Source organism: Coffea arabica, chromosome 6c (genome assembly GCF_036785885.1).
Source record: "Coffea arabica cultivar ET-39 chromosome 6c, Coffea Arabica ET-39 HiFi, whole genome shotgun sequence".
Classification (NCBI taxonomy): domain Eukaryota; kingdom Viridiplantae; phylum Streptophyta; class Magnoliopsida; order Gentianales; family Rubiaceae; genus Coffea; species Coffea arabica.
In genome coordinates, this window is record NC_092320.1 from 36792211 (window position 1) to 36806096 (window position 13886).

A 13886-nucleotide genomic window follows, 5' to 3' on the forward strand; every position below is an offset into this window, starting at 1 on the left:
TTGAGAGTTTCATGACTTGTATATTATGTTTATATGTTAAATATGTGGTGTACAAAGTTTCATTGAAAAATATTGAGTTTTGGTTGGTCAAATAAAATGATTTCGCAAAGCTAGTAAATCTGGAACTATTTCAGTAATACTTTGACCAGTTTTCGTATTTCGGCTATAAATTTGTACTCCGATGTCGAAATTAAGTACCGTCAGTGGCATTTGAAACTAGACATCCCAGCCTTTCCAACGGTATAAAATGTATGTTCTGGTTCCATGTGTGTGAGCCGAACCAACCATTTAAAGTTGAATACTCTGTTTCTCTGTTTTACAAGAACGAAATGCTGAGGCTGCAACTTGTGGCTCGAATTCGAGCTAGTTGTATGCCGAATTTCAAAATGACTTCTTCTGTGAAAGTATAGCCCTACAAATGTATTTTCCAACGCCACCAACCATGCTCAATTCTGAGTTAATTTGAGTGATCTATGATCAAAATAGGAAACCTGCTCTGTCCTTGAAAACCCTGATTTTTAGACAGATTTGACGCAAGGCTCGGTGTAGACTTGCAAATTAAATCTCTTGGTGTTAATCACCACAAATGTTGTTCTGGGATGACCCTTAAACCTTTTCTATGTAAATGGACCATGGTTGAGGTAACCTTTGGGTTGAACGTTTTGAAAACGGCAAAACGAAGCTCACAAGGCAAATTGCCTTGGAAACTTTGAAACTTTGGTGAATTAGTTCACCAACTTTCCGTGCATATTTTTCTACAAAATTTGGTAGAGGGACAACCCTTATATGGTAGTATTATACTGCTAATTATGGTGTTATTCTGAGGCCGTTTCATGGGTCAAATAAATTACCAAAGTTCATGACTCGAGTTTGAAAAACCCATGTTTCACAAGGAAATTTTGGTAACTTTGAGTTGCCATATCATAGTACTCAAAACTCCATTTCTCATTCCGTTTGTTTTGTTATACTCTTGGATTATAACACTAATAGAGTATCAAATTTAAAAGGCTAGTTCCAAACAAGTGAATTTTGCCGAATTTCCAAAGTTAGCCAAAAACCAACTTAAATCTGCCTTATGAACCAAAACAGTAACTTTGAGCCCATTTTTGACTATCTTCCATTTAGAATCATGGAAAAGTACATTCTAGGAACTTTTAGTACTTTCAAAGAGGTTTCCAATAGTACCAAGTTTTCCAATGTTGGGCTTGTAGAGAGTAAGATATGATTTTTCAAAGATTACTTGTTAAATCTGGAATTTTCTAACTTAAAGGAAACTAAGGGGTTTCGAACTCTTCATTTCTTTCAATATCATTTGATTGTTTTACATTTGAATCCAGAGATGGAAATTAGATTTGTCTTGTGTTTTAAAACCCCACTTTTGAACCTCGAGTTACATGAATTCTTAGGCTTGTCTCCGCGTTAATTTCTTAGATTGCACTAGCGTACAATCTTCATCGAAAACTAGAGAATTCGCAGCGATTTTGAGTAGTACTTGAATTATTGTTTGCTCAGGCAATCGAGGAGATCTCCAAGAGGAACTCGGAACGGACGCCTAAAACGTTTGTTTGAGACCTATTGCGCTTGTTTGACTAGGTGAGTGTTCCATATAGGAATACGTAATTGAGTAAGTCTAGGACATGCTCATCTCATGATCGTTAAGTATTTACCATACTCGTGTCTATTTAAGAAATATATATATGCATTGCATATCGACATGAATTGGTTAAATGATTAACCCTGTCAAATAATCTTGTAAACTCAATATGTGCTTAGCCTGCTTATTTTATGCTTATTCGGTTAAAGTGCTCTTGTAACTCGTTATGTGACAATTTGGAAAATGAGTTCCGATCCATCGAAGTGCGCAGTGTGTACTTTATCACACTAGCCGTTCGAGTGGTGAAGTGTGTGAAATATTTTCTAATGAATCCGTGAATCTAAATGTAGTTTCGTCGTTGGGTGAATCCCTCGACATGTAAATCAACTACCATAACTAATGAATCTGTGAATCTAAATGTGGTTGCTTCGTTGGGGTGAGTCTCCTCGACTCTTACGTGGTAAAAGTGCAAAACGGCCAATGGCGGCCTATTAAAATGACATATGTCTACCAATTAACCGTAATTACCACCGTTTACCGTTTACCGTTTATCGTTTACCGTGTTTACTTACCGTTTTCTAATATATGTGGTTACTGATTTCTTGATTATCATAAATTATATGCTCATATGAAGTTATCCATCATTGTTAGGCGAGTGTGTACTTTACCTCCCTCGACCTATTCAAATGATGAATTTTACTTTTGTCGAATTACTTTGTTAGCTGTGCATGTTGTAAGCTATAAGCTGAACTTGGGCCCCGCCTCGGTTACTGACCTACTCGAGCCAGGACTGGGCTCGGTCGGGTAGGTTGGAACCCTGGACAACCGTTTCGGTATACTCGAGTATTACCACTGGAGGGATAAGGTGATGGCCAGTCAACCGTGGGGATCCGGGAGTTATAAGGTGCATATGACCGACAAAGTTCCACTGGAACACCGTATCCTTTCGTGCTTGCTTTACTATTAATAATATTATTGCTCTCCTAGTTGGCATTCTCGGGTAAGACTCCTCATGAGCATTAACCTCTGAGATGAAGCAATCCTTGTAATGTCCTTCTAGTCGGACGAGCCACTATTTGTTTGACTGAAAATTTATATATGGCCATTCATTCCAAAAGTACTAGTTCTACATGTGTTTTCAAAGTAGCAATTACCCTTGTAATGATTATCACCTCATGGTAACATGCCATTGTGTAATCTAGAATCATGCATACGATATGCATAACTTACTTGACCTATTTGAACTGTTAGAGCGTCTTGGAACCTCACTGGGCTGTGTAGCTCATCCCATGTTGTGGTTTTCTTTTACAGGTTCTGACAACTGAGGAAGACTTGAGATCTACTTGTACTTTAAGCATGTAGTTTGAATTAAACAATGTAGCTTTTGTTTTCGGGTTGCCACTTGAAGTTGGAAAGGTGTAAACCCTGGGTTTGTATGTGGCTTGTACGAACGTATTTGAATTCTATGTCTTGTTTCTTGGTTTGTAATCAGGAAGGTATTTTAAGAATCGACGTTGGCTATCTTAAGGCATTGTTATCTCTGAAATTAATGTGATTCTAGAAACTGGCCTATTTGGAGGGAAACGATGTTGTAATAGATTAGGTTATACTTCGGAAGGATTTTTGCTAGCTTGCTTGCGTGAGTCCTGGCGAGAGCTAGGCAGACGGCCCGCCAACCCTCTGGTTCGCCTTAGGGGGAAGTGGGGTCGCCACAGGTGGTATCAGAGCCATATGCCGACAGTTGGGACTTTAAGTCCTTCGTCTGGAAAAGCCCCGAGCCTCTCGTTCGTGAAGAGTCACGAAGCGAAACTCTCCGTAGGGGATGCCCGCGTGCGGGTGGCAAGCTGATAGGTACCCCGTGATGTGACCCTGAGAACTGTCACAGGTGGTATCAGAGCCTAGGCTCTAGATCTTTGTAGTGTATCTTAGGCTTTAAGCATAAGATGCCGGACTGTGGAGTTTGATTGTTTAGTAAGTAGAATGTGATCTTAATACTTGATGATTGATTGAGTAATATTGAAGTGTTTGTTTTTAAGGGGGTTTATACAATAGGGTTTCTTATATTGTAAGAAACTGGAGAGAATCGTGTGAGATTTGATTTGAAAAGTGATAGTTGAGTTTTTGAACATTGGTACTAGCTGATATCTATAAGATTGAATTTGATTGGGTAAATTATAAGATTCGAGATATCCTCTAGGCTTGTAATCTTCGTAAGTATATATATGAAATTGAATGAGAATCTTAGATCGATTGCTTGATTGAGACATTTTGTGAAATTTTCTTTGAGGAATGGTGGTGATTGAGTTGATTTGCATCTGGAGATGGCCAGTCCTAGTGCGAATTGACTTGGTTCCCACTTGACGCTTAAGTGAGCCAGTTGTACATATTCCCTGAATTTGAAAATGGTACTTGAGGCTTTAACTAGAAATCCCAAGGTTGGTTATTCTTGGAGATGAATGCACTTTAGTTATTGGCTGGCTTGCTAAAGATTTTTAAACTTTGGATAAATGACCTTTGATTTCAACTTGTATTATGACTTGATTAGCCCTAATTTTGTAATGGCATGCAACTTAATTGAGACTAGTTTAAATTCTATGTTAACTGTTAATGTGCTATTTGTGAAAATGTTATCTGTGGATATAGTTTATTTGCTCATTTTGAAAATTGTTAAAAATACGCGTGCATAGATAATTTTTAGTTTAGTGAGCCATTTGCACATACTTGTAGAGACTAGTTGTGAGAATGGAAGCTGGGAGACGACGACGTGGACGTCAACCCAGACGACCTCAAAATCAAGGAGGAGATAAAGAACCTACCGCCGACCGAAACGCTGAACCTAGGGTTGGGGTAGAAAACCAAATTGGGTTAGTTTTGACTCGCATGACAGACATACTAGAGCGATTGGTACCCCAACAAGGCCAGGGAATTGGACAAGTGAACCAACTTGGAAACCAAGAAATAGGGGAGGATAGGGCTTTAGAGAGATTTCAAAAGTTTTTCCCTCCTAAATTTTCTGGGGGTCCAAACCCCGATATAGCTGAAAATTGGTTGAAAAATATAAGGAATATATTTGATGCACTAGATTATTCCGAGGAGAGAGAAGTAAATTTCGCTGTGTTCCAACTTGAAGGACCGGCTCGAGCATGGTGGAACGTTATAAGAAATAAGTGGGAAAGGGAACAAACTCCTAGAACTTGGATGAACTTTGTCCTAGAATTTAATGGAAAATTTCTTCCACCACTAGTCCAAGAAAAGAGAGAAGATGATTTCATAAAGCTTCGTCAAGGAACTTTAAGTGTAGCTGAGTATGAAACACGCTTTACGAAGTTATCTACATATGCCCCAGAATTGGTGGCTACTGAAAGAAAGAGAATAAGACGGTTTATTCAAGGATTAGATTTGGAAATCCAAGATGCCCTTGCCGCAGCACAGGTTGAAACATTTAGTGACGCTCTCGAAAAAGCACAAAGGGTAGAAATCACAAAATCTCAACTGAGAGCTTTTCAAGCAAGGAAAAGAGATGCATCTGACAGTACACTAGGAGAAAATGAACCACCACCCAAAGTTAGAAAAGAAGTGGATGGAGTAGGACTGTTACCTCCTGCACCACTCATGATAAAGGAACCAAAAGGAACTATGTCGCAAGGGACTTCAGTAGGACAGATACGATTAAAGAAAATCTCGCAAGCAAGTCAGGCCACAACACCTCGTCCAATTTGTGGATATTGTGGAAGGACGAATCACACTGAAGAAAACTGTTGGCTAAAGGGACGAAAGTGTATGGGTTGTGGAAGTACCAGCCATAAAGTTCATGACTGTCCAAGGAGATATTCACGAGAAACTACTGCTCAACAGGGAAATGGAGCTGTTCCTCGACAAGTCAATGGAAGGAGGAACCGATCACACGGTTCAGGGTTATCCGAGATTCCAGAAGGTATGAATTTCGAGGACGAAATTCTCTTTAAGGAGGGTAGGTTGTAAGAACCCGAAAATTTTGCTTACTTCATTTATTTTGCTGGCTCAAATAAGTATTTACTCACCCGATCTCTCCGATTATTATTTTCTAACATTTTTAGGTTTAATTAAATATATCCATAGCTTAGTTATATTTTTAAAGCGTTTCGTTTCGAAATTTAATTTCTGTAGGCTCGTTAAGTGAAAATAGTAAATACGCGACTGCAGTTAATAATCGATTCGAAAAATTACATATAACGAATAAGTGGTTAAATTAAAAGCCTAATTGAATCGTTATATAAAAATTGAGAATTTAGAAATATCCTGATTTACCTAAGATAACTGCAAGAATTTCGAGTGAGAGCTTGAAAATTTTATTCCTTAAATTAAAATTTCACACATGATCCACTTTCTTTTATTTATTAAAATACATGTTTAATTATTTCTTTACGTTAACAAATAAACTAGTAATACCTTGGAGTTTGTATCACCTACCCCATTAAATATTAGTACTAGTTAGAATTATTGTTATGAAAATAAATAATAAAATAAACATGGAAAAACACTCGTTTTGAAGCATGTAGATGCCTAACATGTACAAAGATTAAATGTTGATTTTCCATGTTAGTTAGAAACCAATAGAAAACTATCTTTACCTTCTTAAACAATTTTTTTATGCGATAAATAATATTATGGAGCAACAATATTAAACCACTTGGTTTTCTATTAAGATAAATGAATATTAAGAATGTTAGAGTTATATATTAAGGTCACCCTTGATTTTATTAGTTTAATTAATAAAGCAAGAATGTTAAATGTTAATAGGAACCTTAGTATTAAGGTGCAATCGATAAATTTTAGACAAAATCGTTACAAGTACACCAAGTATACTTAGGACGTTAAATCTCGATAATTGAATTTTTTTTCGCGAGATTAGTACACTAGTAGGCTATCGAATTTTATTTGGAGTAAAATCTCGGAGTTAGTTTATGAATGAGAGTTTAAGTGGAAATTCGAATGATTTGTGAATAGACCAAATTGGCCCGCAACCATCTCGGATTTACCATGCAACCACCGAAGCTCCATTGGCCAACCTTTAGATCACCCAATCCCATTCTCTGCCGGATGTCATTTTCTTTGCTCCTCTCAACCACGCAACTTCTCCATTTCAGCAAACCATCCTCTCAAACACTCTATCTCTCCACAACCGCACCTCAACTCACAACAACAACCCACTCCATTCTTCACCTTGTGAATATCGAAGAGAGAAAAGAAAGGAAGTCATGCGATCAGAAAATTGGTGCTGTCCGAGAGAGTAAGCTTCCATCTTCAATTCTGCCGTAAGCTAGAGTGAAAGGAGAGAGACCGTGCGTGAGCTGCTGCTGCACTCTCCACCTTCACTTTAACCAGCTGCAATTCACCTCCACCAACCGTGACCCACTGCACCCAACCAAGAGCAGCTGCAACCATCCAGTCCGTGTGCGAGCCGAGAGAAAGGGAGAAAATTTGCAGCAGCTTGTCGTGTGAGTTGAGCCTCCAGCTGAGGTAATTTTCGGTCTCAGATTAGCTGATATTAGGTAGAGAATGCTGATTATAAGCATGCATGTGAAGTTAGGCTCGGATGATGAGTTTAAGAAGAAAAGAAAATCTGAATTGCGTCGGCAACGGGTTTTGCCGAGAACTAAAACAGAATTGCAGCGCTAATCTTGTTTCTTGTAGTAATCTCAGCTTATAAATATAATTAACTAACTAAGAACAAGATGTTTAAGCTTTACATGCAGCTCCTTGATTCGGTTAAGCAAGAAGAAATAAGAATAAAATGCAATCTGTCCGCATGCAAGTTCATCCGAAGGTAGCAAACGGAATTTCTGGAATTTTTTTGGATTAATGTTACTGTTGTCCGAATCTAATTTCTGAACAAGAAATGTTGATTAGCTAATTAAGTATTTGCATGTTAATTCTGAGCACCTAATACCATGAATTAACCGAAGGAAAAGTTGGGTTTATGACCAATTAGCTGCTGGAAATTTTTGTGAAAGCCAAGGGAGTGAAACTGAAATTTTGCAATTGTTCTGGAATTTTTCTTTGGTAAATGATGGTTGGAAAATTTTGATGGTGGGCTCTATGAACTCCCAATCTTGGGTTGTTGTTGATTTTGTGGTTAATGATAATTATAATGCTAGTTTAGTGTTTAAATAGATAGATTAATGATACCTAGCTAGTCTAGGCTCCAAGAGATGCATAGTTTAAAAATGTCCAGTTTTGCCCTGTGTTAATCGCACCTCTTTTTGTAGAATTTTGAGAGTTTCATGACTTGTATATTATGTTTATATGTTAAATATGTGGTGTACAAAGTTTCATTGAAAAATATTGAGTTTTGGTTGGTCAAATAAAATGATTTCGCAAAGCTAGTAAATCTGGAACTATTTCAGTAATACTTTGACCAGTTTTCGTATTTCGGCTATAAATTTGTACTCCGATGTCGAAATTAAGTACCGTCAGCGGCATTTGAAACTAGACATCCCAGCCTTTCCAACGGTATAAAATGTATGTTCTGGTTCCATGTGTGTGAGCCGAACCAACCATTTAAAGTTGAATACTCTGTTTCTCTGTTTTACAAGAACGAAATGCTGAGGCTGCAACTTGTGGCTCGAATTCGAGCTAGTTGTATGCCGAATTTCAAAATGACTTCTTCTGTGAAAGTATAGCCCTACAAATGTATTTTCCAACGCCACCAACCATGCTCAATTCTGAGTTAATTTGAGTGATCTATGATCAAAATAGGAAACCTGCTCTGTCCTTGAAAACCCTGATTTTTAGACAGATTTGACGCAAGGCTCGGTGTAGACTTGCAAATTAAATCTCTTGGTGTTAATCACCACAAATGTTGTTCTGGGATGACCCTTAAACCTTTTCTATGTAAATGGACCATGGTTGAGGTAACCTTTGGGTTGAACGTTTTGAAAACGGCAAAACGAAGCTCACAAGGCAAATTGCCTTGGAAACTTTGAAACTTTGGTGAATTAGTTCACCAACTTTCCGTGCATATTTTTCTACAAAATTTGGTAGAGGGACAACCCTTATATGGTAGTATTATACTGCTAATTATGGTGTTATTCTGAGGCCGTTTCATGGGTCAAATAAATTACCAAAGTTCATGACTCGAGTTTGAAAAACCCATGTTTCACAAGGAAATTTTGGTAACTTTGAGTTGCCATATCATAGTACTCAAAACTCCATTTCTCATTCCGTTTGTTTTGTTATACTCTTGGATTACAACACTAATAGAGTATCAAATTTAAAAGGCTAGTTCCAAACAAGTGAATTTTGCCGAATTTCCAAAGTTAGCCAAAAACCAACTTAAATCTGCCTTATGAACCAAAACAGTAACTTTGAGCCCATTTTTGACTATCTTCCATTTAGAATCATGGAAAAGTACATTCTAGGAACTTTTAGTACTTTCAAAGAGGTTTCCAATAGTACCAAGTTTTCCAATGTTGGGCTTGTAGAGAGTAAGATATGATTTTTCAAAGATTACTTGTTAAATCTGGAATTTTCTAACTTAAAGGAAACTAAGGGGTTTCGAACTCTTCATTTCTTTCAATATCATTTGATTGTTTTACATTTGAATCCAGAGATGGAAATTAGATTTGTCTTGTGTTTTAAAACCCCACTTTTGAACCTCGAGTTACATGAATTCTTAGGCTTGTCTCCGCGTTAATTTCTTAGATTGCACTAGCGTACAATCTTCATCGAAAACTAGAGAATTCGCAGCGATTTTGAGTAGTACTTGAATTATTGTTTGCTCAGGCAATCGAGGAGATCTCCAAGAGGAACTCGGAACGGACGCCTAAAACGTTTGTTTGAGACCTATTGCGCTTGTTTGACTAGGTGAGTGTTCCATATAGGAATACGTAATTGAGTAAGTCTAGGACATGCTCATCTCATGATCGTTAAGTATTTACCATACTCGTGTCTATTTAAGAAATATATATATGCATTGCATATCGACATGAATTGGTTAAATGATTAACCCTGTCAAATAATCTTGTAAACTCAATATGTGCTTAGCCTGCTTATTTTATGCTTATTCGGTTAAAGTGCTCTTGTAACTCGTTATGTGACAATTTGGAAAATGAGTTCCGATCCATCGAAGTGCGCAGTGTGTACTTTATCACACTAGCCGTTCGAGTGGTGAAGTGTGTGAAATATTTTCTAATGAATCCGTGAATCTAAATGTAGTTTCGTCGTTGGGTGAATCCCTCGACATGTAAATCAACTACCATAACTAATGAATCTGTGAATCTAAATGTGGTTGCTTCGTTGGGGTGAGTCTCCTCGACTCTTACGTGGTAAAAGTGCAAAACGGCCAATGGCGGCCTATTAAAATGACATATGTCTACCAATTAACCGTAATTACCACCGTTTACCGTTTACCGTTTATCGTTTACCGTGTTTACTTACCGTTTTCTAATATATGTGGTTACTGATTTCTTGATTATCATAAATTATATGCTCATATGAAGTTATCCATCATTGTTAGGCGAGTGTGTACTTTACCTCCCTCGACCTATTCAAATGATGAATTTTACTTTTGTCGAATTACTTTGTTACCTGTGCATGTTGTAAGCTATAAGCTGAACTTGGGCCCCGCCTCGGTTACTGACCTACTCGAGCCAGGACTGGGCTCGGTCGGGTAGGTTGGAACCCTGGACAACCGTTTCGGTATACTCGAGTATTACCACTGGAGGGATAAGGTGATGGCCAGTCAACCGTGGGGATCCGGGAGTTATAAGGTGCAGATGACCGACAAAGTTCCACTGGAACACCGTATCCTTTCGTGCTTGCTTTACTATTAATAATATTATTGCTCTCCTAGTTGGCATTCTCGGGTAAGACTCCTCATGAGCATTAACCTCTGAGATGAAGCAATCCTTGTAATGTCCTTCTAGTCGGACGAGCCACTATTTGTTTGACTGAAAATTTATATATGGCCATTCATTCCAAAAGTACTAGTTCTACATGTGTTTTCAAAGTAGCAATTACCCTTGTAATGATTATCACCTCATGGTAACATGCCATTGTGTAATCTAGAATCATGCATACGATATGCATAACTTACTTGACCTATTTGAACTGTTAGAGCGTCTTGGAACCTCACTGGGCTGTGTAGCTCATCCCATGTTGTGGTTTTCTTTTACAGGTTCTGACAACTGAGGAAGACTTGAGATCTACTTGTACTTTAAGCATGTAGTTTGAATTAAACAATGTAGCTTTTGTTTTCGGGTTGCCACTTGAAGTTGGAAAGGTGTAAACCCTGGGTTTGTATGTGGCTTGTACGAACGTATTTGAATTGTATGTCTTGTTTCTTGGTTTGTAATCAGGAAGGTATTTTAAGAATCGACGTTGGCTATCTTAAGGCATTGTTATCTCTGAAATTAATGTGATTCTAGAAACTGGCCTATTTGGAGGGAAACGATGTTGTAATAGATTAGGTTATACTTCGGAAGGATTTTTGCTAGCTTGCTTGCGTGAGTCCTGGCGAGAGCTAGGCAGACGGCCCGCCAACCCTCTGGTTCGCCTTAGGGGGAAGTGGGGTCGCCACAATCATGATTTCATTTCTCAAGGGTACAAGTTCGGCCAAGTCCTAACATATAACCCTTGATAACAAAGCATCAAGGTCCTCGCTAGTTCGAGTGATAATCACTTAACCCTTACTCACGTTACAAGTATAGTTTCCTAGTCCTCGAGTGTAAATTCGGGCAGCATGCCCTTTGTGTTTACCTAATTTCCAGCCATTTAGGCTTCATTATTTTTCTTAAACAACATCCCAACATCACACATAAAAACAATTCAGGCCAAGAGCCGTTCCATAGGCTCACAATATCATAACAACAAGAATCGCATCAAGTACAAGTGCAAAAATTCAATGTGGCACAAGACAGATCTGACGTACCAATGTGGAAATAACATATCCAAGGCTACGCTTATCGGATTAAGACGAAACCTGTGCCATTTCGAAGCTAAGACACAAAGCTACAACATTCATGAAGGTCACTTAGTCCATTTCCTAATGTAACTTAGTCAAAATCTCAGATTACTAAACCAGAAACCAATTTACCGGCTGTTTAAACGCAGAACACTGTAATGGACATAACTCAGTGTACACAAGTCCGAATCAGGTTTTCTTTGAGGCATTTTAAAGCTACTTCAGAACACTACAACTTTTATGTTTTGGCCCAGAGCTAAATCAGAATGGATCCTGGTCAAAAATCGTGATAAACTGGACTGAACTGAAGAAACGGACTGCTGGGAAATTCTTAAAACAGTAGGGGTATTTTGGACTTTTCACGTTCTGCGTTGCTCCGATTGAGGTGAAATTTTGTAGGCACCTATAAAATTCCATTCTCTACAACTTTTATTCTTTGACCTAAGGCCAAAACTGTGAGGCCCCAGTTCGTACTACGTTGATATATTCATTAATTTGGCGGTAACGTTTGGTTTTGGGAGTATTTCGAAAACCCTAAGTAGGAATTAAGATTTAAACCCTAAGTTCCGGTTAAGATTGAAAACCCGTTTTTTTTCCTACATTTTCTTTATTAGAAAATTCCCCAGATAATTTTTATGAGTAAATATAGTTTTTAGATGATTTTTCTAGTATTAGTTAGTTTTTGAGAAATTAAGAACGTATATCGGACGTGGGACCCACTAGTGTGAAAAGTTCGGAAAAATTCGGCCAATTAGGTTAAATTCCGGATACTGTGTAAAATTTATCGGGTGTTAAGAGATAAGTAGAGAGTGAGAAGTGATTGATGTGAGAGGGAAAAAGAAAGATAAGAATGCATTAATGAGTGTGACAAGTGTCACAATATGATTGGTTGGACTTTATGGTTTACTATTCACATTTTTGACTTTTGACCAAAATTAGTTAATATCTCCAAAAATTCACAAAAAAATCACCATTTTTCACCTCTTGATGGCCGAACCTCTCAAGCTCAAGAAGAAAGAAATTCTTCAACTTTCAAGCTTCCATTTCACTCAATCTTCCAAAACCAACCACATAACTTAGATTCTACTCCATAAAATCTATCCTTTGGGTGCTTGTGAGTGGTCTATTGAAGTTTGTTTGAAGACTTAAGGTGTCCAACATCTTCCTCTCTCTTGGTTACTTGGTAAGTGGTATATGAACACCCTCCTATATCTAATGATGTTGAATTTATGCCTAATGGTGGCTATTGTGTTAGAAATTGTGGTTTATTTCATGGTTTGGAATGATTGGTTGAGTTTTTATTTTTATTTTTTTGGAATTTTCTGGTTTCATATGATCTTGATGGTGTGGTTGTTTTTGATGGTTGGTAATAAGGGGTTTTGGCTCTAGTAGGTGCATTTGATAGGAAATTGCAATCAATTTTGAATTTGGAAGAATTTCTGGAAAATTAGGGTTCTTGGTTGAACATTCTGTCCGAAATTTTGGGTCATAGATAGAGGCCGAATTTGACTTTGCTCAAAACATGAAAGTTGTATGTATTGATGTGTTTGAGGTGCCTGTAAAATTTCAGGTCATTTGGTTTAGTGTAGAATGAGATATGACGAAATTACTGTAGCTGTTCTGCTTTGGACAGAATGCGAAAACTGTACTGGTAATTGGCCATTTTGACTGGAATTGGTTTGGATTTTGAAGTTGGTGTCTTCTGATGAAATGTAGCTAGATGTCTTAGCTAACATATGCCTTTGGAATTTCGGCATTTGGACTTGTATGGACTGAGATATACCGATTACAGTTTTCTGTGTTTTGCAAACCTGTTTTGGTAATTCTGGTTTCGTATTTTGCATATTTGACCTAGTTGTGCTAGGATTTGGACTGAGTGGCCTTCTACATTGTTGTACCCCTGTTTCTTAGCTTCGAAACGGTGGGTCTTACACCCCCATCCGATAACCGTAGTGAATTTGGTGCCATTACCGCATATTGAGGTCAAATACGGTTTGTGATTCTGGTACGTTTTTGGAAAGTTTATGGCTGGAACTTTGACTTCACCTTTGACTGAGTTACAAGCTGTTTGGGCTTCCGACCAAAACACCAAACTTATAACCCTATATCAGAGCTTTCTAACGCCCTTGGAATTTCATGAATCGGATTTATAAAACCTGAGATATAGCCGAGCAAACAAGGCCTGCCCGTGAAAATGACCAGAAATCTGTTTTGGTCCTGATGACCAATTTCCGTTCCGAATTTGGATTGCCGACCTTCATGAAAGTTGTTCCATTTGGAATGAACTATCTAACTGCCAATTTTCAGCTCTTTTGACCACGTGTAGCATAGAAAACAGTTAGCACTCAA

The 13886-nt window shown here is 38.0% G+C and overlaps 1 long non-coding RNA gene across 1 annotated transcript; it reads left to right on the forward strand.

Annotated features, from left to right (window-relative positions):
• Positions 1–9377: 9377 nt before the first annotated feature.
• On the forward strand, positions 9378–10986 carry LOC140008051 (uncharacterized). The gene is made up of 2 exons (XR_011815466.1): positions 9378–9439; positions 10752–10986. It is a non-coding gene; the product is annotated as an uncharacterized lncRNA (long non-coding RNA).
• Positions 10987–13886: the final 2900 nt, after the last annotated feature.